The sequence below is a fragment of the Falco naumanni genome, chromosome 15 (genome assembly GCF_017639655.2).
Source record: "Falco naumanni isolate bFalNau1 chromosome 15, bFalNau1.pat, whole genome shotgun sequence".
Classification (NCBI taxonomy): Eukaryota; Metazoa; Chordata; class Aves; order Falconiformes; family Falconidae; genus Falco; species Falco naumanni.
This window is the reverse complement of record NC_054068.1, coordinates 16,804,050-16,831,373: the sequence shown is the minus strand read 5'-3', so window position 1 is coordinate 16,831,373 and position 27,324 is coordinate 16,804,050. Positions and strand designations below refer to the sequence as shown.

At 38.0% G+C, this 27,324-nt stretch overlaps 1 long non-coding RNA gene across 1 annotated transcript; it reads left to right on the top strand.

Annotated features, from left to right (window-relative positions):
• Positions 1-6,071: 6,071 nt before the first annotated feature.
• Positions 6,072-25,436, top strand: LOC121097728. Its single transcript, XR_005831065.1, has 3 exons — positions 6,072-6,217; positions 7,912-7,994; positions 25,190-25,436. It is a non-coding gene; the product is annotated as an uncharacterized LOC121097728 (long non-coding RNA).
• Positions 25,437-27,324: the final 1,888 nt, after the last annotated feature.

Sequence of the window (27,324 nt, the reverse complement as noted above, 5' to 3'; positions counted from 1 at the left end):
GGTAAGATTTCTGTTGTCCCTGCATGAAAAGCTGGTGCTTCCAGCTTTGGTGAGCTCAGGACTTGCACTAATTTGATGTTCCAGTATAATGCTCAAAAGGCAACAAGTAGGAAACAGGGGCTAGAATTTTAACTGTTTTCACCTGTTCCAGTCCAGCTGACTAGAAGCAAACTGTACCACGCTATAGGCTGTGGCACGTTTTTAACCACAGAGGGTTTTGTAGACACCATCCCCCCTCTACCCACAAAAAAAATGTAGCAATGAGAAACCCTTTACAAGTTCTTTGAGCAGGTGTAGTATAATGTCTTTTTTCCAGTTGTGGGGAGTTTTCTCCCTAAGGGCTGCCTGTGTGAAAAAAAAGGACATAAATTGCTATTGCACAGTTACTGTTGGAAGATACTGGAAGGGAATATTCAGCCATGGTAGAGTCTGGACCTGTGTCTCCTGTGGCCCCTGACATCCTGATTTTTGTGTCTATATTAATATTTGAATGAAACAGGAAATTTAAATTGGATAGTGCAAAAGAGTATCATCAGGTTTTTGAAAGATGAGCTTTTAGAATGTCTCAGAGATGTCAAAATTATGTACTCCTTACCCTGACCTAGCATTTTTTTCTAAGCTATCAGAGATAAGGATATACTTGTGCAGAAAGTGGAGACCAGTTTGCATCACTCTTATGTAGATGCTGCTTTGTTCAAACTTTTAGATTGGTATGTATTTTTTAGATACATGAAAATATTTTTTTTACTTAACCTCTCAGATAACATTTTGTTCACTAATAAAATCTTTCCTTTAGTCCTCCCAATGACAGATGAAAGGGATAACTGGGTTTCTGAAGAGTTAGTGCTGCCTAACATGAATATAGTTTCTACCTACTCACCCACTCAACTCTGATCCGCCGATGTTTCTATTGACATTTCATCACAACTGTTTTACCCATTTCTTGAGAACATGAGAGAACCATCTGTGAAATGCCAGTTTGTTGGTGAGCTGTTTATTTATTCTGCAAGGCCAAAGTGGTTTGTAGCTGAATTCATTGCAGGGGGCTCTAGGTAGTGGCTGGTGACAACATCCCTGGTAAAAGAATGTTAACAAAGTAGATGGGCTAGGATTTGTCCATTTAAACTTAATGTTGAGTCCCAGTAATTTCAGTGATACATGATGTGGTCAGAATCAAAGTGGGAGGTTCAACACAGCTTATTATCTTCATCTGTAAACAGCTGTTTATTGTGTAACAGAAAACAAACCATGGGACAGCTATAGGATAAACGCATTTAAATCTGTTCCCCAGACTAGATGGTACTGTGTGTTATATGATAATTAAAGGATGCATATACTTGGGTTAATTGCCAGCTAGCAATATTAAGTAGTTGCAGTATGGTACAATATGGGCCAAGAAAATCCTGTATATCTGTGTTTTCTACTGCTAACACAAATACCTGTGCACCAAAACATAACAAAAAAATGCACATTTGAAATGTTTCCATCCTCCTTCCGAGGGACTGTGTTTCAACACATGGTGTCAATAATGAAAAGATAGACTGTGCACGAGTGTTTTCTCTCTGTGCTGCCCTTGTGTTCTCTTTAGATTGTTGATATTTATGGTTAATATATTCCTATGGAAAACATGTTCAGGTCACTTTTATTTTCTTGCTCTTCTTTGAGTTGTCAAAACAGTTACATCTGTGTTGGTCCAGCAACTTAACATTGCTTTTTCCAATGAAAGATAGTCCAAGTTTGGACATCTTTTGGCAAAACAGAGGACTTTGGTCCAGCCAGGAGCTGGCCAAACAGGCCTGGCTGTAAATTACAAGTCAAAGTATGCTGTCTTCAGTCACTGAGTGATGGAGTTACTCCTCTTATAAGTCATTATAATTATATACATGTGCGCTGTTACAGAGACATTCACTCAGTCGGTACTTGTTTAGAATCTTAGTATTGTAATTACAGGACTCTTAGAAATTTATTTTGATAGGTTGGCAGCTCCGATAACATAATGCAATAATTGACCACGGTACATTCTTTGGAACTTTGCACAGTTTTGATTTAAAAGCATAATAATAGCTCTGCATGTGGTACTTTGACAGTTTTTATGAGGACAGAAAGAGAACTTTTTTATTTCATCTTTGTAAACAAGAAGTCATTTCCTAAATATTTTGTTTTTGGATTCATTCACTTATAGTTACAGGGGGAGGCAAAATTCTCAAATTATTTTAGATAATTAAAACCTCCTGAGGAAAGAAAACCAAAAAAAAAAATCTAATAGTTTGTACCAAACTGGTCTGGGGGAAATACTTCATTGACCTCACATCTGAAGTTTGATTTAAGATGAGGAAAATACCCTGGCTGGGCACTCTGGTAGAGTGAGAGCCACTGCATATCAGTCTAACACCCTCAACCAGCTCCAGTCATGGTCAGTCAGTGCTGTAAGGAAAGCAAAACAAAAACCAGAAGCCAAATTATACATCAAAAGAGAAACAGTTTCTTCTGCACTGCAGGCAACCAGCAGACCACCTCAGAATGGGATTCATATACTGTGTCAGAAAGAAACAGCCAACAAACAGTCTTTTCAGTCTGCACCACCCTGTATCTACAGCAATCTGTACAGCCAAGAACTCACATTACAAATTGAGGTTTTATATTCCAGGACTACCCAGATTTCAAGCATAGAGTCCTTTCTTGCAAATAATCTTTACATTATTTAATGAAGTGATATATGTACAGAAATAATTGCTCTTTTCTATGAGATTTTATACATTAGTTGAGTGATGAATGATGTAGCCAAAGCCCAAGCTGAGGTGAAGACTTTAAATTTTTTTTTTTTTTTTTTTTTTTTTAATTGGGAAGAAGAGAAATGCTGGTGGCTTGAGGTCTTACAATAGGATTTTGTTTCTACGGGAGAGCAGTCACAAAAGACAAGATTTCACATAGGCAAGCTCAAGTCACATTAAGAATGTTGAAGTGCTCTAGATATTGCTTATAAGGTAATTTTTAACTCCATCTTGATCAAATAGCACAGCAGCATCTTGGATATTTACAACCTAGGGGAAAAAAAAAAACCAAAACAAAAAAAACAGAAAAAACCCCCACCTTTACTTTGTATTGATGTATTTGAAGCTTGTGGTGTCCTAATGCTACTTTGCCACAAGAATTCTCTATTCAGATATATTTCTACTGAGATGGCATGAAAATATAGTATCATTCTAAAAAGACTAAAAGAAAAATTGTATTTTTAGGTAAATCGGGGTTACAAAGACTTACTACAAATATGGGATAATAATATTACAGAGCAGTGATGCTCTGGCATTCTTAAATTAGTGTTATGCTTACTGATGTTTAGAGAGACCCAGCATGAGTTTTGTGAGCTAAAGGACTGGTGCAGCATAGATTAAATAACATATTTTATTGCCTGCTATTCAGTAGATCCAACTTTGTGAACAAAATACTTAAATAGTCTCTGATTTCAATATTGTTCTGAAAGACTGATGGTGAGGAAACAGTAGTATTACTGGTATTAGAAATAGTGGAAATATTTAGAATTGATATTTAGAAGTAATAATAGCATTTTTGTTCATGTCTGTATGTAGAACAAATGGGTGAGAAAAAAAAAGAGTGATCTATGGTGCTGGAGAAGGTTTCGTATTCTGTGCTGAGCAGCACTCCCTGAATGATGGTTCTGATGGGTTTGCTATTCCAAAGTAATTCATAGTACAGGACAGTTTTAGACTTAGTTATAGTGTGAATTTAGCTGGGTAATGTGTAGCTTTACTTGAGTATAGTTTTACTTTTCAGTCTAATTTTGTTTGTTTGCTTTCAGCTTTGCATAATTAATTAAAAAGTCTGGTTAATGCAAGAGAAACAGCATGTCCAACTGTTTCTCACAGATGTCAATTGAAATGAGCTATCAAATTAATGCCATATGACAATGACAATTTTGTAAATCATCCTTTGACCTGATTTGCCTCTGAAAGAGTTTATGTCAAAAATATTTATTCTAATAAAGGCACATACCAACCATTTTTATCCCACCCACAAGCAAATTATCCTGAAGTCTTAATGCAGAAAAACTGGAATTTGGAATTAATTGGAAGTTTTGCTTGATAAAGGAGGCTAGTTTTGACTGCTAAACAGCCAGCTCCAGAATCAAATTTTTACTGTTAGTATAATATATTGTTAGATTCCCTCTACTACTACTATCAAGTAATGTTAATAATAGATACTGATTACCTTTTGTATTATTAGCCATAAGGAATATTTGTAGTTGTTTTCAACAAATAGAACCTTGAAGTCACAGATCAACTAATGTACTGCAATGAAAATGCATTAACTCATGGGCCAAAATTTTCATTTAAGAGTAAAAAGGCTCTATTCTCTTTTTTCAGTGGAATTTTCATGTTTTTCTCGGAGTACTGTATTCCTAGTAAAGGAAAACTTTTTTTAATTAAGCAGAAGGAATGTCATCCTAAAATTGTTATATTTCTTTTATGGAAGCTAAAAAAATATATAGTATAATTAAAAATAACATATGATCATTAATGAAAAAGTCATTGTCTGTCCCTAATGCCAGACTTCTTGCTTGACAAAAGGGAGGGAGGAATCGGGCATATTAAAAGAAGCTGTTAATTGAAAAATATTAAATTATACTAGAAGCTTCATTTTCATACGTTACGTGATTTCATACCATTCTACCAAAGAAAAGGAAAAAAAAAATGTTTGTACCTTTTTTGAGTCTTTATAGTGAAGAAAGAATGCAGGAATGGTTTGGCAGATATTGTAGATTGTTTGCTTTAAAGTTGGGTTTTGTGCTTGTTTTTAACTGAGAACTATCATGAATAAGAAACAGTTGTTTCTCTGTTTTTTTTCCTGGAGGATCCCTTTGTCTCAAGAGGACTAGAAAGGAATCTTTCACAAAGATTTTCTCTTAGTTGTGGTATTGCTGATGTCAAGCATGCAAAAATCGTGAGTCAGCACTCCAAAAGTCACGAGACTGCATTAAATAAAGTGATCTTTTAAAATATATGTGTGACACCCTTTTTTAAGCCTTTACGGTAAATGTATGGCATATTTTTATAATTTTGCTGCAAATGAATTTTTTTATTTTTTTTTATTTTTTCAAAACAAAAGAAGGGAAAAAAAAGCAACGGATGAGCTTTCTCAAAAATTTGCGTGACTCCCAGGAATGGGTTTTTGAAGAACATTTGAAGCGTTACAAACATTGTAACATAATTGCAGGTGTTGGCAACATGGCAATTATTTGTGAGAACTTTGATCTAAACTGAGGTCAATAAAAACAAATGAAAAAACTGATTGAAAGAAAAGCAAAGAAATGTTCCTTTGCATTTCAGGAGCTTAGGCTGCTGTAATACCATTTGTTCTGCAGTCCTCCCAAGAAATTCTCAAGCACAAATTCAGGAGACTAAGCTTTGTGTCTTTAAGGTTAAATAAAAAGACATATACACATCTGATTACCAGATACAAGATACAGTCAGATAATGACAAATAACACTTTGATTTTGGCAAAAAAAAAAAAGAATAAGCAAACCAGTGCAGATGCTGCTGTTACAAAGATATAAAACCTTTACCACAGTTTAAAAGACAAAGACTATTTGAATCTAACAACATGGTTTCTGGCCAGAAAAAGCTACAATTATTTTTAAAAATGTCACCTCATTCACATTCAATGATCACAGAAAATGGAAACATTTTAAGGAGTAATTGTAAACATCTGCTAAAGAAAAAATGAAAACATGACTAAGACAGAAATGAGCTGCCAACACAAAGTACTGTGTGAACAGATCCACCGGAGAAACACCCTTTCTGTGGTTGGTTCTATCTGGAATGTGAGAAAAAATAATGATTATAAAAAAGATTACAATCCACCTAAAAACATTTGACTTTAAGTCGGTCTGGCCGTCTACTCAAATATCAAGGAATGTGGCTACACTTGCGTTTCTGCAGCAGCTTCGGTCCCTGCTGCCCCTCCTGCCTTGTTCCAGCAAAAGCGTTTGCACAGGCACAGCGAACTGGACTCAAACTAATCTCACATTTTTTTTCTTTCTTTTTCAGCCAGGTTATTTTTCAACTGGATCAGTTAAGAAAAAGTCAGTGGCAGTGCAGATGGTGATGACAGCTCATACAGGAATGCTGCTAGGTTTCTGACCATTGCCTTGAAATACTGATTTCAAACTTCAGTGCTGTAATGACAACATAAATGAAGGTAAATCAGATCCTTCTGTTTCTTAGAAAGCGTTCTCCCGATCCGAGGGCAAGAAACAAGTGGAAGGCATCTGTAGATCTACACCTCAGCAGTGTTTAAAGCTCTTGAGCGGCTCGCAGGACACAGAAGTGCTTTGTAGGACCTGCTGGTTCCAACACAGAAAAGCAGGATGATGAGTTAACAAAGAGGAGAAAGCAAAGGTGCGAATCACCCAGTTTTCCAGGTGTAGCTGTGCCAGTTAAAGATGTTTCCATGAACAGCTCATACCACTGACTGTAGAGATACGATGCCACGTGTCCTTTGGCGCAAGGGAACTTGTGCACATTTTTTAAAATACTGCAGGCTTGCTCAATTTACCTTTTAATGCCAAACATTACATCTATAAGCAGCTGTTCTGACTGAAAATGTTTTATCACCACACTTTGGTAGAAGCTTGCAACTCCCCCAGTTCTGCTGGCTGACCAGTTAATTTGAATTATTCCTAACCCATCCCTTTCTGTAACTGGGGAACATCAGCCAGATTACATGCAGCTGTGGGCAGGCAAACTGTGCTGGGTTAAAAGGTTAGTGAGCACAGGTGTCTTGCATTGCCTTCCCATGCTGCAGCTTTCCCTGCCCCAGAACTGTGCTGATTGTCCAGCCTCTGGTCAAACAGCTGATACCTAGTTGTCTCATCACGACCACCACCACCACCACACACCCCACCCCCATTCTTTTTTTTTTTTTTTTTTTTTTTTTTTTTTTTTTTTAAACTGCATTTAACCTGCTGTTTGAATGGATGATACTGCTGTAGGGATGCCTGGCCTTCTGAAGCACAGGGGGTAACACCGGAGAAAGAAATACCTGCTGGCCAGGTAGCTGTGATTCTTTGCTCTGTTGGCAATGCCAGTTTGAGTACAAGGCAAGCCATCACTTACAAAAAGACAGGCCCACAGTCTTCAGGGTTGACCAGAATTGAGAATGTGAAAAGGAACTTGTGGGAAATGGGAGTTCTAGGAGAAGACTCCTAGAGACCTTGCTGATTAGCTCCCTAAAAAAACCCCAAACCTCTGAAATTATAAGAACAAAGCAGCTTGGTGTCCATAACTTATAGTTCATACTTAGGCTATGTGCTGGTTGTTATCATTAAGTTATAGGAGCTTTGAACCCTGAAGAAAGACTCTGATGGTAGAAGGTGGGTGGTATTTCATGTTATGTTTATCATGTGCTCTTAAATCTCAAAATATGTAAGTGTTATTTGGAGAGGTATATTTTTGCTGTTGGCTGTCTAGAAATTAGGTATGTGGAGACCTGAGGACTCTGAGCAGGTTGCCTCCGTTTGGGTGTCAGCCGAGTCTGTGCTTTGGAAATATAGAAGGGAGCCCAGTTTTCTTAAATTTCTGAGCAATCAAAGCCAAATATTCATGAAAAGCATCTCTCTTAGGGATTTCCTTGGAGTATGGCACAGGATTTCAGAAGATCTATGATTAGGCTCTTTAAAATCTTAAAAATGTATGAAATATTGAATGTGTACTTTCAAATCGCATTTTTTTGGTAGTTTGGTAATGGAGAGTTGGCTGCTGGTTTTAGCCTGTGGCCAGGAAGACAGTAACAGCAGTTACATAATAAATCAAGAACTAGCTTTTGTCATTCTCACAATGAACTGCAAGCAAGCTAGTATTTCCCGAGAAATTGATTCCATTCTTTTTATCTAGGTTGAAGAACCCAAAACAAAACCTATTTCCCAGCTCTGGAATTGCCACTGTTGATAGAAGATGATTCTGCATAAAGAATACAAGTATCTATAACTTTTTTGCTTACCTTTAAAGAAATAAGAACTTAAAGAGGTGTCATAATACTAGTAAATCTTATTAAACTGGGATTATCATGCTGAATACTTGTAAACAATAGGAAAAGAAATGGGTTCAAAGCTACTGTTTTAATTAAGGACCAGCCCTCCAGGTTCGTGGTGTGCTGCCTTCGTTAAAGCCAGAGGTCACAAGCCGTGGGCTCCATGATGCATTAAGCCTGGCCTTAGGTTCCTGTTACTGGATCAAAATGCCACAATGAAAAGGTGCAAAGTATAGAAGTGGACTAAAGCCACCTTGTTTGTTCAATATTTGTTTAAAAGATTTGGACTTCTTACTTGCAGGCTTTACGTGTGACTAGAAACCATCTTTCCAACATCTAATTTTAATCCTGTTTAAGTATTACTCATTGTTTTTATCATAGAATGAAAACTGTAGAGCTGGCAAAAAAAATACATATATAGTGTGCTTTGGCTATTTTCAGTTGCCATCGTAAGCCTGTGACTAAGAAACGCTGGTCATACATACTGAGGGAGTATTGACGGTAACAGGTCTGTTATTAGCAGCCTTGAACCACAGCTGTCTAAAGATGCAAGTCTCTTTTTCTGCTGAGCCGATGACAGCAGTCTAAAACATGGTCCACAGCTCTGTCTCCTCTTGATCTATTTGATTATCCTACGTAAAACACCAGAAACTAGAAAAAGCATAAATATGCAGATTAATATTCTCCCATGGTCTGTATATTTTGAGTATAACATCTGTCAAACCACGGTTCCAGGCTTTTTTCCACAACTTCAAAATATTTGCATTGTAGAAGCTAGTTTAAAGAAAAATGGCTATTAAAATAGAAGTTGAGCCTCTTGGTAGTATTTTGTGTTTCTTCATTGTCTCTCCACATTGAGCTCTGTTCTTATCAGATGGAAACCAGCAGATTGTTGGTTTTAATCATTGATTGTAAATGTGACAACCTGTACTTTCAGCGGTGCTATTTGTCAGTTTTAAAGGAACAAAAATATGGAGATGTTAGAGGGTAAAATAAGATACCTGTATTCCTGCATGGACCTCAGTGGGAGTCCCAGAATCTGCCTGAGGGTACAACCTTTTCATTTTCTAATCATTAAATTTATCTGAGTTTTATGAGCTAACTACTTTTTTTTTGTTTGTTTTGTTATTGTTGTTAAACCAAAACTAATCTGGAACAACGTGTGTATCAGTGGTGGTGTTACAGATATACACTAGCCCAATTAATGTGAATTAATGTGGACAGAGTGGTTACTAGAGCATTGCCACCTTTTAGACACGCTTCCGGAATTCAGCTCAGTAAAAGACACGGTGCAGATATTATACCAACTTCATATGCAGACACTTTGCTTAAAATGCACAAAACTAATGAGATGGAAAAATTTTTCTTCAGTGCCATGATGCACTTTTTTTCCAGTAGAAGGGAAACAAAACTGGAAGGTGATTGATGAGTCAGAGGGATATCAGTCTTTGTTCCTGGCTCAAAAAGCTTGGAAATAGGAAAAGTGACAGCCAAATGCAACCTCTTTATTTTCAACATTTCAAAATACTTCGTATTTGAAGATGCAGACTTTGGTTTTCATTTTACTGTCTTGATTCATCTGCATGGCACTGCAAAAACAGATTAATTCAACTAAGTAGTATTAGTATGGCTTTCAGCTCCCTCATAACTAGCATAACGTCTCTTTTATGCTAACTGAATCTTCTACCAGTTTCAACGGGCAGTTTCAGTTCATGTGAGGAGAAGGGATTGAGCACAGTCCTCTAGCCTGAGCTCTTTACAGTGCTGAAATTCTGCCTGCGGACACTAATATCATCACAGCAGCAAATGTGAGAGCCCTTCCCTTGGTCAGCTCAAGGCTGTGTGTGGCGCATCAGCATCTTTCCAAGGGTTCCCCTCCCGCACACGGGGCTCCCAAGATTTCTAATGCTCCTGTTAGACCCAGCCTTAGCATAAACATGACATGGGTATTAATGGCAGGGACACATGGCTGGATTTGCTTTAGAAAAACTGGATAAAGGAAAATTACATTTTGTGCACAAAGCTGACATCCAGAGACTGCATCAAGACCCGAAAGATCTCCTTAGGTTCACTTGGAAACAAGATTAGGACTGGAGTTTGCCTCTTCATCCTGATGATGCAGAGCTGTTTATTTGGGGTTTAGTTTTGGTTCGGTTTGTTTGGGGTTTGTGTTGGCCTTTTTTTTTTTTTTTTTTTTTTTTTTTTAACAGTTAACGTTAAGGGGAAATAATTATAAAAGGTCTACATGTTTACTTTTAAACACAGCGTTTTTTCCACTCTGCCCCAAGTCTGACATTTTAATGACCTGCTTTGCCTTGGTTTTTACTGGCAGCATATATTGAAGGGGTATTTTATGTACAGTTTTAACATTTGAACAACACAGCTCCATGTTCTGTCACTCTTTTATGTTGTGGAAAATGTCTTTTAGTTTTTATTTCTTTTAATTACTTACTAATTTGAGGGCATTTTTGCAAACATCTTTAGAAACTTTCAGATTTATCATTGGTAAGGGTTATTAATTTAAGAAGAGCAGGCAAAGTAAAGGCTGCATATATTTTCACTCAAATTACTATCCTAAATGACTCCATGGGGGGTTTCTTATAGGGGTCACTGAAAGGCAGAAAGGAATGTTTTTACTTCTTTGCTTTGTCACAAAAATTAGGTTACAAGGGCTATAAATGCAGGTAATACTTTTTATTACTAGATTTTCCTCTGTAATGAAAATAACATTTCTTCTTTTCATATAACGATACCCACTGAATGTCTTAGTACTTAGCATGTTTACTCTTACCTTTAACAAGCGTCTAAAGTAATTCCCCTTTAAAAGGCTTGCGAGCAGTCTGAAGGCAAGAAAGAAACCCTGTGCTGCAGGATCGCTGCTGGGAGGGGAAGATTGAAGGGGGGGACACCGTCTTGGCCACTGCCAACCAGCTCATCAACAACACCAATCCTGAAGTAGGTGAGGTAGTGAGAAGTAAAAACTAAAACTGCAGAAGTCACAAGTCTAAATCAGAAAGAGCGGAGAATTTTGCAGTGCAAAATACAGAATTGGTCACATGTTTTCCTGCTATAAAACACATTGCTCTGTGCCAGTCTGCCAGAATCCACATTTACATGACTTTCTAGTTCCAAAAAAGACTTCGACTCACTCTTGCTTGGAGATTTGGGCCACATTGTTAAACTGGGGTAAGCAGCTCCACCTCAGCGAGGCTGCGTTCTTTAACAGCTGATCCAGCAAGCATGCTACAGTTGTTGGCTATGACAAGGCTCACAGGGCTCTCTCTTCAGGGGATTACACCTCCTTCCCAGCTTTGCTCTTCAAGAGGGCATTAATATTCTCTGAAAGGCGGCCACTCATCTGTAGCTCTGTAAGGCCGATCTACTTTGATCTTAGCCTCAGATATAGAATGATGAGGGATAAGAGTTCAAAGTATAAGAAGAAACTCAATATGCAAAGAATGTACCACATCTTAATAAGCAGTGAGAATTCCCTCCATTTGTTGCTGTTGTAGGGAAAAATGGTTTAATATCTTTATGGGATTAGGACTCCATGGTACTTTGCTAATGAGTGGCCAGAGCTATTAAGATTTTTCCTTATATCTTCAGATAGGCTGGCAAACAAACATCAATAAACAATGGCAAGTCTAAGACTGGCTATTACGATTTTGATCTGGCAAGTATTTTATTAACGTGGCTAACTTGTTGAGCTATTTGCTTGTGGACCTAATAGAGCAGATACATAGCACAGAATTTCAATCTTTTCCTTACAAGCAACTTGAGGATTAAGGAAACTACCGGTAATGAATGGCGGCTTTTTAACAAAGTTTATCACAAATGACCCTGGACTGTGAAGTGTTTGCTATTCAAGCAGCTGTAGATGGACAGGAGATTCAGAAAATTACCAGTAAGGATAAAATTCCTTGGTTTTTTACTGCTTTGCTCAGAACTGAAGAGATGATATTCACATGTACACTTAGCCTGCATAGCAATGACAAATACCAGCAAATTTAGCTTTCGTAAGTGTATTTGAGAAAGATTAGCGCACACCATTCAGTTCAAGTTTTAGTTTTTAGGTTAGCTGCCTTTCATATTAATCAGCTTTGGTTTTTTTCAGGCTCCTTTTCTGTGTAAAAGCAGTGGGTGAACGCCGTGTTTAATAACCCCTTATACTGACTAATTCCTTTTTCCAGCAATTGTGTGGTTTACAAAAAAATTAAATTTGTATAATTGGAAGAAGAAATGCAGAAATGAACGTTGTTTGTCCTTAAAGTGGTAGAGAAGCGTATGTTTCAAGGAGTCACGTAGCCCTTTCAGGACCATTTACTGTTCCTCAAATTCCTTTCTATTTATTTTTCCAAGTCTTTTAAGTATAGTAGGATTTAAGGTCAGCACAAGATACTTTTTCACTTGATCAACTCAGATGCTGGTTGCCACAATGAAGTATAGCATACTAGGGAGAGTGAGATATTTCCCATGCAGATTTTGATATTTTTTTTTTTTTTAATTTATGTGTGACGGCTAGAATTACCAGTAAAGATTTTAATCAGGTCAATATCAAAACCTCGTTTCCTTGTTCACTTTTCATGACTGATAAACAGCCATGCCATCTCTCCCTAGTGTCAATTCAACTACCTGGAAACAGGTTAGAAAATTCTGTGCTTTACAGACAGACAGTGATTTAATTTTCCTTTTGGAAAATGTTTGAGAAGTATCAGTGACTCGTACAACAGGGGCCAAGCATGAAAAACTTGTCAGTCAAGAGAACATCACCCCATAAATGTCCCTAACAGCTCTTTCCCCTGTTCTGATTTGAAAGGAGAGTAGCTTTAATTAATTTATTGGTCCGCATCTGTGTAACAGGCATATGTGTGATGGGTTTCTGAACACACCTGGTCTATTTTTTAATGTAAACTCCAAAGAGATTTTGATCTTATTTTTAGCTTTAACCTTATAAAAATGTAACAGCACAAAGAATTCTTACAGTGACTAAACTTTTTTTTCCTTTTTCTTTTTTTTATTTAAATCCCAGTTTCAAAGGAATTTAGCTATGACCTGGATTTTAATTTTCTTGGGGATTTTACTAATGCTTGAGGGGGAAAATCTGGTACATTTTCAGCATATTAAATACCTGTTTGTGTCAAAGTAGTCATTAGATTTCTAATTCATTTGATTACAGTACAGTGATACAGTGAGGGGTATGTCTGGATATTTATCATCTGTAGCTATGCTATCATTAGAATATGGTTTCTTTATTTTCATTATTGGGGCATGCTACAGTAAATGCACCTAAATATTGCTCTAATTCTGAAACCACTTAATTATCCTGTCATTGCTGCAACATTATTCAATTTTACATTAAAATTGTTTTCCTGGAGACCTAAGCTAGATTCAAATAAACTGTTCGGTTTTGGCAACCAGGAAGAAATAGAGTCCTTGTAAAAATCAGGCTTTGGAGTGAGGAAGTTGGCGATTTTTTTCATTAGTTTCATAGGGCTCATTGTTCCTATTCTGGAAACTTTATAGCTGCAATCACCTACGGCTAGAATCTGATTTTTACTGAGGTGCTATAATAATTATACTAAGTACTTTCTGTTTGTCACTGACAAACAGCAATCCTTGAATGTCACTTAAGGAAAATAGAAACTTTTATATTGTGGGTTAGTTTCCAAAACTTCATGTTTGAGTTCTCAGGAATAAGTGCAAGATTTTCATTTAAAAAAAAAAAAAAAAAAAAAACCAAACCAAACAGAAAAACCTACCCTAGGTTTTGCAAATAACCAGGAAATCTCTCACCCCTTGGACATATTCACAGAGATGTGATAAAATATTTTGCTAAGAAACTTAAATATGACTTACGGAGAACTGAAGGTTGACAAGTTCAACTAAACACTGTAATAGCAAAACAAACAAACAAAAACCTTTCAGTTCGCTTGTGGATTAGTGGTTAATGCTCTGAAATCCACAAGCTACGGCTATCTGTGCTGTTATAATCCAAAAGAAGAACTCTACATTTCGTGTTTTTCAAAGGAAGATCTTAATCACCTCTTTGTAAGCCACCAAACCCCTTATTAAAAGTCTGGGCCCAATCCTGCCTTGAAAGCGCGGCCTCAGCGAACTGCCGTCTTTGATCCTAAATTGAGAACAACAGCTACTGAAGGTAACGGTATGTGATTAAGGGCTGCAGAATTTGGGCCACTGACATTAGCGAGGCTGACTGCTCGCATGAGTAAAGAACAATTTCATAAGATTAAGGACCGTTATTATGCTTGCTAGCTGTATTCTTATTAACTCTTCTTCATTATTTATTCAGCTTAAATAAGATGAACAGTATTACCTTGTCATCAATATCAACATTAATCAGTGAAAATGACTGCAGGGGTATTTTTTTTAATTAAAACTTATGTTTATAGCATAAATATTAAGTATTATAAAAACTATTAATGATAGAGTTGCTAGTCTTGCTCTTTGATATCATATTTTTAACATAAATTACCAACAATTTGATTCATTAAACATAATTTCCTGTTTGTTAGCTTGGTCCCACACACATAAAAATTGTTTTTCTGTTGTACAAAGCATGTCCTAGTAAGTGTGTTCAGCAAGGGGACGCAGCGAGCTGGGACCCACCGCCAGCTGAGCCTGGCACAGGCGCCATGTCCTCCAGGTAGAGAGGGAAGGAAATAATGGAACATTCTCCCCCAGTTCTTAGGTACAAACAAGGGCAAATATAGCACAACACTAACAGCTGGGCTCTTCAGTTAACTTCTACAACCACACCGGTGTAAGAGCCTCTCTACTAAATGGATTAGGGTTTCCTCCATCCTTAGGGACTGGGGAGATCCCTCAGCTGGCCTGTATGTTCTCACTGTAGGAACGTCAGTAGAAGTACCACCCCACAGGCTTAGGGATGGCAGCTTTTCTGAGGCAGTGAGGACGTCTGAACTGGATTGGTTCCCTCCCTGTAACTTTGGTTTACCTGCAAAGCCAGGCATCGTGACAGCTGTGATGCTGAGGTACCAGAAATATCATTTGGGGATTAAAAAAAACCAACAGGCAGATATTTAACTTGCTCTACCTACCCGTGCTTTGTAAATGTCTTGCAATGGTACATCGCTGATTTCAGATTTTTGTGTTTGTCACAAATAGGAAATGTTGAAAGAACCTGGAGCTTAACAGCTTAGCTCTTTCCTTTGAGAGGAAATAGAATTAGAACCTGCATGTGCTTGGCTTATACTTCATAATACATTTTATTATTAGAATTATAAATTAGGCCCCTGGGCACCAAAATGCAGCATAACGAAAAACATAACTAACCAAGGTAAATTGATGCCTGCCCTAATATATTTTACCATCACAGCATACCAGAGACTGCCTCTCGCTCCGAGCCCTCCCCTCTTAAGTGGGTCTGTTGGCACTGGTATTGCACTGCTGTAACTAGTCTGGGACTTGAACCTGAGCCACACTTTTGGTTTCCACCCGTTGATCACAACTGGAGAGTCTTGTAGGCGTTTGGCCGACTTTCACCTTCTACAGGTGGTGGAAGGCCAGCTGCAAGTGTGTGTGTTCTCATTAGCCGTACCATAAGCCCTGAGCTTTTCAGGGCTAGTGATAGATGAGAAGCGATCGCCCTGTGTGCGCGTGCGCATTGTTGCACGTCTTCCAAGCTGGTATTTTGCAGTGTCATGATTCAGTGGGGCAGGAGCCAGCCTTTGCTTAGTATGTTCCACAGGAACAGCAGTCAGAAACGCTGGGAGTGATACAGTCCCGTTTCCTTGATATTATGCAGTTATCCAAATCTGTAAAAACGGGGGTAGTCACACAACCCCACCAGCTTGTGCTTGATGACTACAATCATGAATGTCTCTGAGGAGAGACAGTTATTTGAATCAAATTGGTTGCCTTCTTTGTAACTTCAGTTTATCTTGTGAAAATACTGTCAGAATAATATATGCTTCCTTTATAACCAAGAAGTTCTACTCTTGATCGATAGGACTTACATTTCATTTGTCAGGTTAATGAATTATTAGTCTTCCAGGGTTTTTTAGTACATTTCAGTCTCTTTTCATGCAGCAGACAGGTGTGACAAGGCTGAGGTGGAAAAGTAGCCTAAGCCCTGGTGCTACGTAGGGACCGATACTCTTAGATCTCACTGGGTGCTGCTTATAAAACTGAGGTGCAAGTACTGAGGTTAATGCCAACAGCTGTAGCCAGAAGTGCTGCTGGGAGGGTGCCCTAGTGCTCAGGCTTGGCAGTCTGAAGCGATGATTAAGCCTAGGAACTCACCATAGCCCTGATAGGAGTCCAGGACCAGGACACATATCCTTTGCTAGCTGCAATGTTCAGCTATATAGCAAAGAAGGAACTTTATGGACTTGTGTTCTCAGGAGGTCAGCTAACAGGGCTTTAAAAGCATGGTATGGGACCTGTCTCCCTGAATGGCAAGATTGTTGCTGCAGGCCAAACCGTGCAGCTCCCTGGAGCTCCAAAGAAACTGAAGTTCATGGAGGGCAGGATTTGGCGTTCCAGGTTGGGCTGCTGCACCAGTTGTGTGCAGAAAGCTGTATACAGCTGGAGAATAAAGTCCTCAGGAAATGCAACTGTGAGGTTTTCTGCCTGCCAGTGACAACAGTAAGTGCTTTGCATTGTCCCCTCAGGATTTTATCGAGCAAGTAATCTTTTATTATTTTTTTTGGTGAATTAACTTTAGGTGCATATGAGGAAAATTAAGATTTCACATTCAGTAAGTCTGTTTTGTTCCATAAACATTAACTACGCATGTTAAAGCTGTCCTAGGGCAATCCTGATGTGCACACAGTAGTGTTTTCATCTTTTCTATAAATATTTGCAGTTGATCATGCATTACAATAGAGCATTCCTCTCCTTTGACTTTGCCCTTTTCTTTTAGCTTGTTCATCTGATTTGCACAGAAGGGGGAAGAAGTTTTTATGGAAAAGATAAACTGCAGACTCAACTCTTTGTGTGGATATGTGTGTGTATGAGTAAAGTCTGCTGAAAAGCTATTTATGGATTTTGGTGAGAAGGCATAGTCTCCATTTTTATGGAGCTAATGAAATCTTTGGGGTTTTGTTAACTACATGCAAAGTTTTGTGGGGAAAAAAATGTAAGTGGGAATGACAAGTAAACATCAGAAGTTAAAAAGTTAGCTTAAGTTCTATTATTACATTTTAAATGTCATATTCATCTTCTTTCATTTCCCCTGTGAACACTTCCTCCAATTTTTGTATGCTACTATATTTCAAAACTTTTTGACCAATAAATGGAAGCCTTCTAATGTCATTCATGCTTTAAATACTTCGCTGCTCTTGGTATCCAAAAATGTCAGCAGTCTTAGGGGTGTGTTTCTGAGCCATGTAGACTTTTGGAATAGCCAGAAAAAAATTGTGAACCACAGAAAAAGATCATGCAGTCTCAGCAAAACAAAACCTTGTTTTTAGGATCGAGGATTAATATTTTCAAATTCCTTCTAGTATCTAACTTTATGCCATAGTGTTATTTCTGGTTTTGTTCAAGCGTTGCCTAAGCCAGCAGCCAGAGCACCTTAAACCAGGCAGTTCCGAATCTGGGCAGGCATCTCGACTAAATGTCACTAGATTGCAAGTAGAATCTTCCTACTTGTTGACTAGTAAAACAACAGTTCTTCAGCAAAAGAAAAAAAAACCCAAACCACAACGAAATTGTAATTATTTTGTAATTAGTAGCAGGTGTACTTGAAAGCTTAAGATGATTTTACATTTGCATAGATCCTTTGCATGTGACATACAAAATACAGTAAAATTTCTCTGGGTTCCACCCTCTGTAACTTTGTGGCAATTTTGTATCTGGATTCAGATCTCCAGTCATTTAAATTGAGCTAAGCTAAGCTCTCTGTGTTTTCAAAATAAATACTACTGCATTTGTTATGTGAAAAGTCTGTACATTTCAAACAATTATTTAAGAAATAAGGATAGGAAAACTTTAGTTATATAGAGAGAATGTACTGCTGTGGTTTTCTTTTTTTAAAAGAATAATTGAATGTTACTGGTCTAGTATCACTGTCTTTTCATTTGTCTTTCATCACTGTGTCTTTCGATACCATTCATCTATGGACTAATGCAATGCCCGCTGAAGTCAATAGAAGTCATTCAGTTGACATCAATGAACAATGAATCAGGCCCTTTAAAAAGGAGAAGAAACTAGAGTTTACAAGGGTTAAACAGAGCACTGAGGAAAAACACTCTGAGGCAGGAATTGTGACTTCTCCTGTGTCCGTACAGCGCCTGGCACTTCGCTGCCATGCAGAAAAGCGACAAAATAAACCGATCGTCAGTCTCCGCTGGTAGGTCTGATAAGGGAAGGCAGTTTTGCGGGTCAACATCGGAACCGTTTTTCCAAAGCCTTAGTAGTTATCAATAATTGTGATACACAGCACAAATCTGTCCAGATAGGTGTCATTGGTGCAGATGTTGAAAATCTTTTATTTGCTTCTGCCCGGTCTCTTCAAAGAACTCATACTTTGCTATTAGTCTTTCTTTGTTCTGATTAAGTTGTAATCACTCAAAAGCAGATTCAGAAGCTCCCCCTCCTTCCTTCACAGAGGCTGTGTTTGTTTTATACCCAAATGTGACATTGCACACTGGTGCAATCGAAAAAGGCTGCAATGATCAATTGAGGGCCCAATCAAAGCCGAACAGATAGGCAGCCATTCTTCGCTGTTTGATATAAAAGGTGTTTTATTTCTCATCACTTTTTTGTCACTGAAAGAATGCTTCCTACGTGCAGATTAATTAAAGTGTAAACATTAAATATTGATTGATGCATTATCAGCATGGAGCAGTTGCCTCCACTCAGATTGATTCCTCCAGTGATTTATTGTCATATTTGTGGAGTCATTTCACTCGATAACAAAGAGAAATAGCCTGCTCCCTCTACCTTTCAGGCTTGCTTTCTGGCTCTTGCACTGCACCTCCTCATCCTCAGTGCCTCCCATTCTTCGCCTGCTGGAAGTCACACAGCCTCACCGTATTTTCAGGAGAAAAGTTTAGGGCTTTTTATTTCAGCATTTGCATAGCAAGTTTACAGTTCAGTGGGAAGCTCGCAGACCTGTGCTCTCAAATGGAACATCTCTGGTTAATGCTTTCACCCCCTGTCCCCCCCGGCTGCTTTCCCTGACCCTGCTCAGGCACAACTTTGCAAGCACAGGTTCAAACCATTCCATTGAACTCCCTGCCAACTTGACAGAAAGGTGAACTTTCGACAGAGTAACATTGTTTAGGTTAGTTTTATAGCTAAATTATCCAATTAGTTACCCTGAGTAGAAGCACAGCCACACAATAGCGTATCAATTTAAAGAATTTCAATTTTTTTCTCTTGTTTTTGGGCAAATGCATAAAAGAGGCCTTCATTCAAGTCTATATTTAAAGTAAAGCAAAGATTTGTGAGATATTATTCAGCACCTGGATGAGAAAATCCTTTTAAAACATTGTATTCCATTTCTGTGGCTTTTGGAAGTGGATTCAAGCAAGATGGTAACCCAAACCCCTTCCCTCTGCTCCCTGAAAATCTTTGATGTTCTTCCTCTGTGTTCATCTGCATCAGGGCTGGGTATTACACAGCACCACACGTTGTCAGATCCGCTGCACGCAGCCATCTGTGCCAAAAGGAGCTGTAGCCCCGATGTCATGGATTTGTTCAAGGCTGCTATATTCCCTCCTTGTCTGTGTTTGCTCTGGGAGGATGGTCATTCAGCATGTTTACAGCCAGAAACTGCCTGTGCTGGCTGGATGTACCCTTAGTGACCCAATGAGCCACAAAAGAAAATTATTTGTGAAATTGCTTTGTTCTGCAGTAACAAAACTTAATCTCTTACGTACATGGCTTTCATTTCATTCAGGGAATTAGATTACTCAAAATCTGCTGAAATCAAATGTATGAGTAAGACCACACAAATATATAATGAGCAACTGGTGATCTTGATTCAGTCAACCAGTGAAGCATTAACCTTTGGTCACAGCAGCAACAAATGCTAAACGTGTGAATTTACTGCAGCAGATGATTTCAGGCTGAGACCTGCAGAAAATCATTGGAGTGGTGTTTCCTACAGAAGCAGCAGCTGTGCCCAAGGGGCTCTCTAAGAACCGTGTGCTATGATTTCTCTAAAAGGCTGTTGCAGAAATCCTACGAGACTTCATTCAGATCGGTGTTCATTTGTATTGCTGCGGTTCCTGACCATCCCTGCCGGTCCCAAGCGTTTGCCCAACAGCACTTTATTTAGGATGTTTTGGTATTTTGCAGATGTCCCCAAACCCAGCAGAAAATATTGCTATTCTAGGTCCTTCCTCTCCACACATTCTCTACCAGACGCTCTCCATGTCCTCCTCCTGTGCTGTCGTCATCCATTCCAAGCCAAAATTCCTCCTTTTTGCATCAGCTTGCTGATCTCTGGGCAGTCACACCTGAATGTGACACTCCTAAAATCAAAAAGCAAACCAACCAGCCCAAAGGCTGGTGTGCCCATCTGGATTCCTTCAGAAAAGGGCTCTTGTAAGATCACTTTTCCCCTCCTCTTTGTTTGCTGTTGCCCTTCCTACCCACTGAGCACCACCAGTGTCACTTTCTGTTAGGTTGTCAGCCTTATTGGAATTGTCAGCTTCGCCGGTCAAGGACTTTTCTTTCCTGTTTGTCTTTAAACAGCTGTGCAAACCAGCATGGCTGTACAACCGCCACTGCTACAAACGCAGTGCTGTAAGCCTGCATGCTTGCAAGGCTGCTGTAAACAAAATCTATTGTTGCTGTAATTTTTGTAGAGTGCATTTACATTTTTGTAAAGCCTTTTGTTCAAAGATTCTAATGCTTTTTCAGTAGAAATACAGAAATGTTCTTAAATATCTCAAGTTATTTTTAGATGAAAACATATCTGTGAAAATGAAGTTTCTTTTAACACTTTTCATATGACAGATGAAGACTTTCTAACAAACAATATTCAGCCTGAATTGCATTATCACTGTTTAGATAGGGCCACATGAGAACAAACTGAGATCTCAGTTGCAAAGGATCTGTTATGCAGATCCGGCGTGGACCTGGGAAGCATGTACAGAACTGTTGCCTCTAGGTGATATTAGAGCATCTTTGAAACTGGAAAGCTTCTGCCGACTTTAATGGGCGCGGGCTTTCCTCTTTGTACCCAGTGGAAGATGTCGAGATGCTTATGCGCAACTGGGACCTACCTGTAGCTTACTGTACAACCACAAATGGTTCCCAGGAGGAGGCAGTCCCAGGGAAGACATCAGCTTTGGAAGGATTAAGGGCTGTGACTCTTCTGTGGTTTGTCCTGGTGTAAGTTAGCCAGAAGGGCTGGGTAACTGCAGGTAGCTTTTCAACTCTTTGTCTTGATCTTTGCTCTAGGTCTATTTCAGTAAGACGTCTAGCTGAGCTTGCTATTAGTGTAGTAAACTGCTAAAACTAGAGTTACACTTGTTGGGTTTCTACTCAGAGGAAGCAGTACAAGTCAGTGCACAGCAGGTCTGTATGCTTAATTTATTTCTGTCTTGGACCCCACAAATGTTCCTAACTGTCTGTGGTGGGCAACTAAGTAGACTGGACAGAAATGAGGACTGGGCGGGGGGGGGGAACCATAGGACAGATTCTTTTTGATAGGTTGTAAAATCATTTTGTAAAAGCGGTGTATGATTTAATACTGTGCCTCAAATATTGTCCTCCAGGACCAGCTTCTGAAAGGGATGAGGTATTTGTGAACTGAGCTTTGCCCTCAGTGTGCCTCACTGCACCTTCACTGTTATACAACTGTTGTATAAAAGCCATCCAATACTTAAGAATGAGAATTTTAAATTGTTTTATTTGCTCTGGTGTTTCAAATAAGATGAAAACTTGCTTTTTGTCCTGTATGCTTTCACAGAATCATAGGATAGTTCAAGTTGGAAAGATACATGTCTTAGAGTACTTCTCTTGAATTCTGATTAGGGTTTCCTTTCACCATGGACAATTAAATCTGACATGAAGGGATACAAAAAGATTTTTGTTAAGGATTTAGAAAGCCTAGTACTGACCTAGATGCTGGAATTTTAGATATGTTCTTAAACATAAGGATTGTAAACCCATATTAAGGACTCAAACTCACAAGAAGTTTCCCTCTCAAAAAGGAAAAGAAAAAAAAAAAGTTGTGGTGATGAACACAAGCTATAGAAGGCTGCAGCCCTTCCTGTTTTATTGAAGAGGCTGTCTGATCTGCAGTAGAAGCTGGATATTAATTCAAACCAGTCTGCTAATTTTCCATATAAAGTTACAGTTGCATGACCTTTCTAACCAAGTAGACTCTACGTATAAATTTAGATTAGCATATTGATGCAAATTACCCTACTGTTTTCTTGTATCTCTGTAAGACCTGCCAGATGAATACTGTTGCCCTAAATTGTGATATTTCCACTCCAAAAATGAGTTTGCCAATCTTGCAGCAACAATTACAGGTTGCAAGAGAATGGTGTGTTATTTCCTGAAATTGTACGTAATTTATTTTTAAGAGCTTGAAATGTAGTTTTGAAGTTAAATGTTTATCATCTTTGTGACTGCTCAGATCATATTATTTTACATTTCCTGAAATACTTTTAAAGTTAAACGCAAATGACGGGAAAATAAATTACAGCTTGTGGAGTGACCAGGGCCTGATTATATGCAACAGAATTTACTCCATCCTTCAGATTATGTTTATCTTAATAATTATTCAATGTACTTCAGAACAGTTGAAGTGATCACTGATTCTTTCCTTGGGGGCAGTGGTTGGGCTTGTTCATAAGGTGTATTTTTTATTCACTTTCTGGCTCACCAGGACTGAACGTTTTAAAAATCTGTTGTACTAATTAAAAAACTATTTAATATTAACTATAAACAGATACAACTGCCACTGCTCATAATAGTCTTTTAGGATCATCTTCTCTAATTCTTTTTTACCTTCAGTATTTTGCCTTGCCAAAAATGGATTGGGCTTGTTATTTGAATTTGGATGTTATTATATTTAGGACCATGAAATAAATTGATAAGGCACATTTATCCTTTTTTTGCCTATTTTGTAGTCTACAAACATGAGATGGGGTTTTAAATTAACAGAGTTCTATTAGGAGAAACCATTTCAGGCCAAAAATAAGCTTTTTCATTCTTAGACTGTAACTTGTATTATAACAGAAATTAACATTTTTGTGACCTGTAATTAACTGTGTCTCCTTGTGCTATAAATAAGATTTGGCAGCTATAGCTGGAGTCAACTGTATCTTGAGGTCTAGTTATCTGTAGCTGGTTTTTTATTTATAGCTTTTTGTATTTGTTAATGACACTGCAGAGTTCAGGGATGCAGACAATAAAGAACACAAATAAAATCTGGCTGGTGTCTGCAGCCCTGTTCCATTTCATTCCTGCAGTGGCATCAGAGTTTCCCCAAATTCTTCCTGTGCTTGGAAATCTCCGGGGTTAGTGTTTTAAGTCTTTGATGCTGCTAGTAATTCCAGTCTGCACCATTAAAGCTGCATTTTCTAACAGTCCCTTGGTAATTGTTGCAAGGACTTAGACAAGTAAGACTATCCAAAGGCATTACTAAGGTCAAACTGTGTTAGAAAGTGCTCTGATTTTATCCTGGAGATTGATGCTTGTATCACCTTTTTTTCGATTCAGCAGCTGGGGTTATAAAATGTACTTGCAATCACTGATAACATGTTAGATCAGACTACAAGCGGAGTAACACAGTATTTTATACACTGTGTGTAGTTTTACCTAATGCAACAATAAATCAGTGAAGGCAGAGGTCTTTTGTAAATTTTAATGAAAATTCAACTGTTGAAAATATAGTTACTTCTGGCTGAAGTTCTGGAAATATGAATTTGCTTCAGTTCTTTAAAGCTGTAAAAATTGTTTTAACTACAAACTTTCTGGGAAGGCAGTAAAGAAACCAGCAATAAAAGAAGAGACAGTGCATTCAATATATTATAATTACTTTGTCACTGGCTATAAGCAAACTGAAGGGAGGAGGCAGATGATAAAATGTACTTTGAGTTAGCTGTAAAAAATTCTTTTTATTGAGCACAATCTAAAAAAAGTCTCTATATGAGAATGAGACAAAAGTTGGGAGAATGAACCCACTGTGCCTTTTCAGTGAAACAAAATAATGATAAAATTTTAAAATATTTAGCAGCTGATCAGTAAACCACATTTTCATGCAAGTCCAGAAGGTTTAGTGGAGAGCTTTTTTTGCTACTGATTATTAGTTACTGAAAAATATGCTTTCATTTTCTTGCACTGAACTGTTATGTTACAAAATAGCAGTTATATATAGTAAACCTAATTAATATTTATTAAAGGAGTAGTATAAGAGGGAGCTGGGGGTATAGAAATAAAGACTATTAAAGAATATACCAATATGCTGCTAAACTTCTACAGCATCTTTCTTGGGAGTTTTGAAACAGTGTTTCTGTGAAATTAGCATTATTCTTTCCTAATACCTGCCAACCTACAGAAACAGACCCAAAGTTGATACCAAGTGAGCATGCTCATTAAAACATTGGAGATTTGAACAGCATTAAGGAGAATTTACACTTGTTTTTTTGTCTAGAAGTCAAGCAGAAATACATTTTACGCAGTTCTTCACTTCCCAAGATGGAATTTTGCTTGGTTGCTTTTTTTGCAAATTATGTCATGTACATATAGGATTCTATTTATTTATTTATTTATTTACAATATAAACTAAGTGTGCTATTCATTATTGCTTGTACTTTGCTTGGTTTTCTGCTGTGTTTCAGGTGTTTTTCTCAAGTTTTTTCCTTTTTGGAGTACCTTGTCTGGGTAATGGGAAGTTGGTTGAATTTTGACTTTGATATTTTCATGACTGATTCAGAGCAGAATAAGATCAAAATTAATACAAACCCCCCAGTTATAGCAGATAATATTTGCAATGGAACATCCTTAAAAGGCTTTAAAAAATTATACTCCATTTCATTATTATATTAGCGTTTTCATACAGAAATTATGAATTATGCATATTAAGTTGTTTCTTGTAGCCTCATCACAAACTTCAAACGATTGTCAGAATTGCATAGGAAAAGATTTAAAATCTGCTTCTTTGCTCTCATTTATATGATTCTCCAGGTACGGTTTCATTGGCTTTAAGGAGTTGTTCCAAATTATACTGGTGTCGGGCTAGAATCAAATAAGCAGAGCTCAAACACCCCACCCCACATTTACCCACACAAGACCACTGCCTTTCGCAAAGGTAAAAGCTACAAGCAGCGAGCTGCAATGTCTTCTCTGCGGGTTTGAGCAAACAGGTTTATTCCATTGCTTCTGATAGCTCTATACCTGCATATACAAACAATGCTTTTGTCTCAGAGCAGTATATATTATGACTAGATAAAATGTATTTCCTAATATTTTTTCTCTTACAGAAACTGCATGATATAAACTAATTTCTGATCTCTACTTGGAGAACACCTAAGTAACTGTCAATTTACTGTCTAGTTGTCATCCCCTACCATGTAAACTCTTATTAGAATAATAATAACAGCAACAGCAAGAGCAGTGGCCAAGAAATTTATATTCGTGAATAAGAGCCTTGAGAAAGCCTGTAGTAGTTTTGAAAAACGTTCTGTCTAGAGTGACAAAAGTGAGAACTGTGTAGAAGCTACCATCCGGGAGGAGAGCTGTCTTTCCTTTAGAAACTGTTGGTTTTCACAGACTGCTTGGAAAAAGTTAACATCAGTTTTGGGAAGGTATATTCCCTCATGCATCATGATATATTTCTGCAAAGCAAACTTACTACCAAGCAGAACAAGTTTTCCTACGGCCCCGCATCTGTTTCTGCTCAGTCAAGGTGCATCTGGGAATATATTTCCCCTTGCAGCAGCAGGTGGCGTTGAATAGCTCACGTTATTCTCGCACTCATGATCATTTTGTCTTACATGTAATAAAAACCTTCTCTCCCAAAAGACATAATCCGCAAGAGGAATTCAACAAGTTTTTAGATGGAGCAGACTTTCTACATGACAAAAGCAGGGGTCAGATTCTTCCAACTTTAATCACACTGAGAAATAAGATGATAAATAACGTATTTAAGGGACAGCAAAAACAGGTGTGATAGAGTAAAATTTTAACTACATTTTATTTTTCTATCTGCAAAAATCTCTCGAAGCACCACAGAGTTCACGTTGTGATAAGGTCATGTTATCATGTACCAGCACTCATTTGCTCTGCAGCAAGTTCACAAAACCTGAGTTAGTTTTGCCGTGTTTTTTGCACAGTCTACCTCCACAGGGCAAAGGAACCAATCGTCCTCCTAGATATGTTATCGGTGTGTCTTCACGGAATATAGAGCATTGCAGATTTACACTATGGTGAGAACAGGATGAGTGTTAACGTCTTCTGAACCTATGTCTAAAAACCAAGGAGTCTTGCAGAAGCAGTTCAAAACAGACCTCCAAATTCCTTCTTAAGTTGATTTTTAAAATATGACACGCACATAAAACAAAACATTATTTATTTTCACACTGGTAAAACTTAAGACCAGAAATCTTCTACAAGCGAATCACTATATATTAGTCTATAGTTAGTCTTAGCACTGATTATGAGTATTTAAGGAATCCATCCATCTTTCTTTCACCAACAGTCAGAGTTTTCCATTTGCATATCTAATAATTTATGGCATGTCCTGACCCCAAGCAGTAATTGAACCAATAGATCTTCAGCCTAGATTTACTCCAGTCTGGCTGCCACAGTAATGTAACTCTGCAGGAGTTTTGGATTACTCCAAATGCCATCTCCTCTTCTGAGAGGTTGACAGTCACGGGCAAAATTTAACCTCCCAAATGTCAAGGCAAAAACTCCATTGCCTAATTTAGACTATCTGACTCTCCTTTTGGAATACTTCAGATAAATCAGGAGGGCACCATGATTGCTCCCAATATTACCCCTGGAAGACTGTCTTTAATGTAAGACTCTAATGATAAATTAATTCTCCTAAGAATTTAAAAAAATGTAAGAACCTAAATCTTAGACGGGAAAAGGGAAAATCTATATATCAGAGTGCATAATCAGTAATGTAAAAATTAAAAAGAAATAAAAATACCAAAAGAGAGAAACTGTTATATCAGAGAGGAATCTCATTACCAGAGACAGACTGACGGGAATTGAGTTGAGAGGAGATTTGGAGGGGGGAGATGGGGTGCTTTTCTGACTTGAGCAAGCCATGGCACTGGGCAAAAACACCCAGCCAAGTGCCTGTGTTTCTT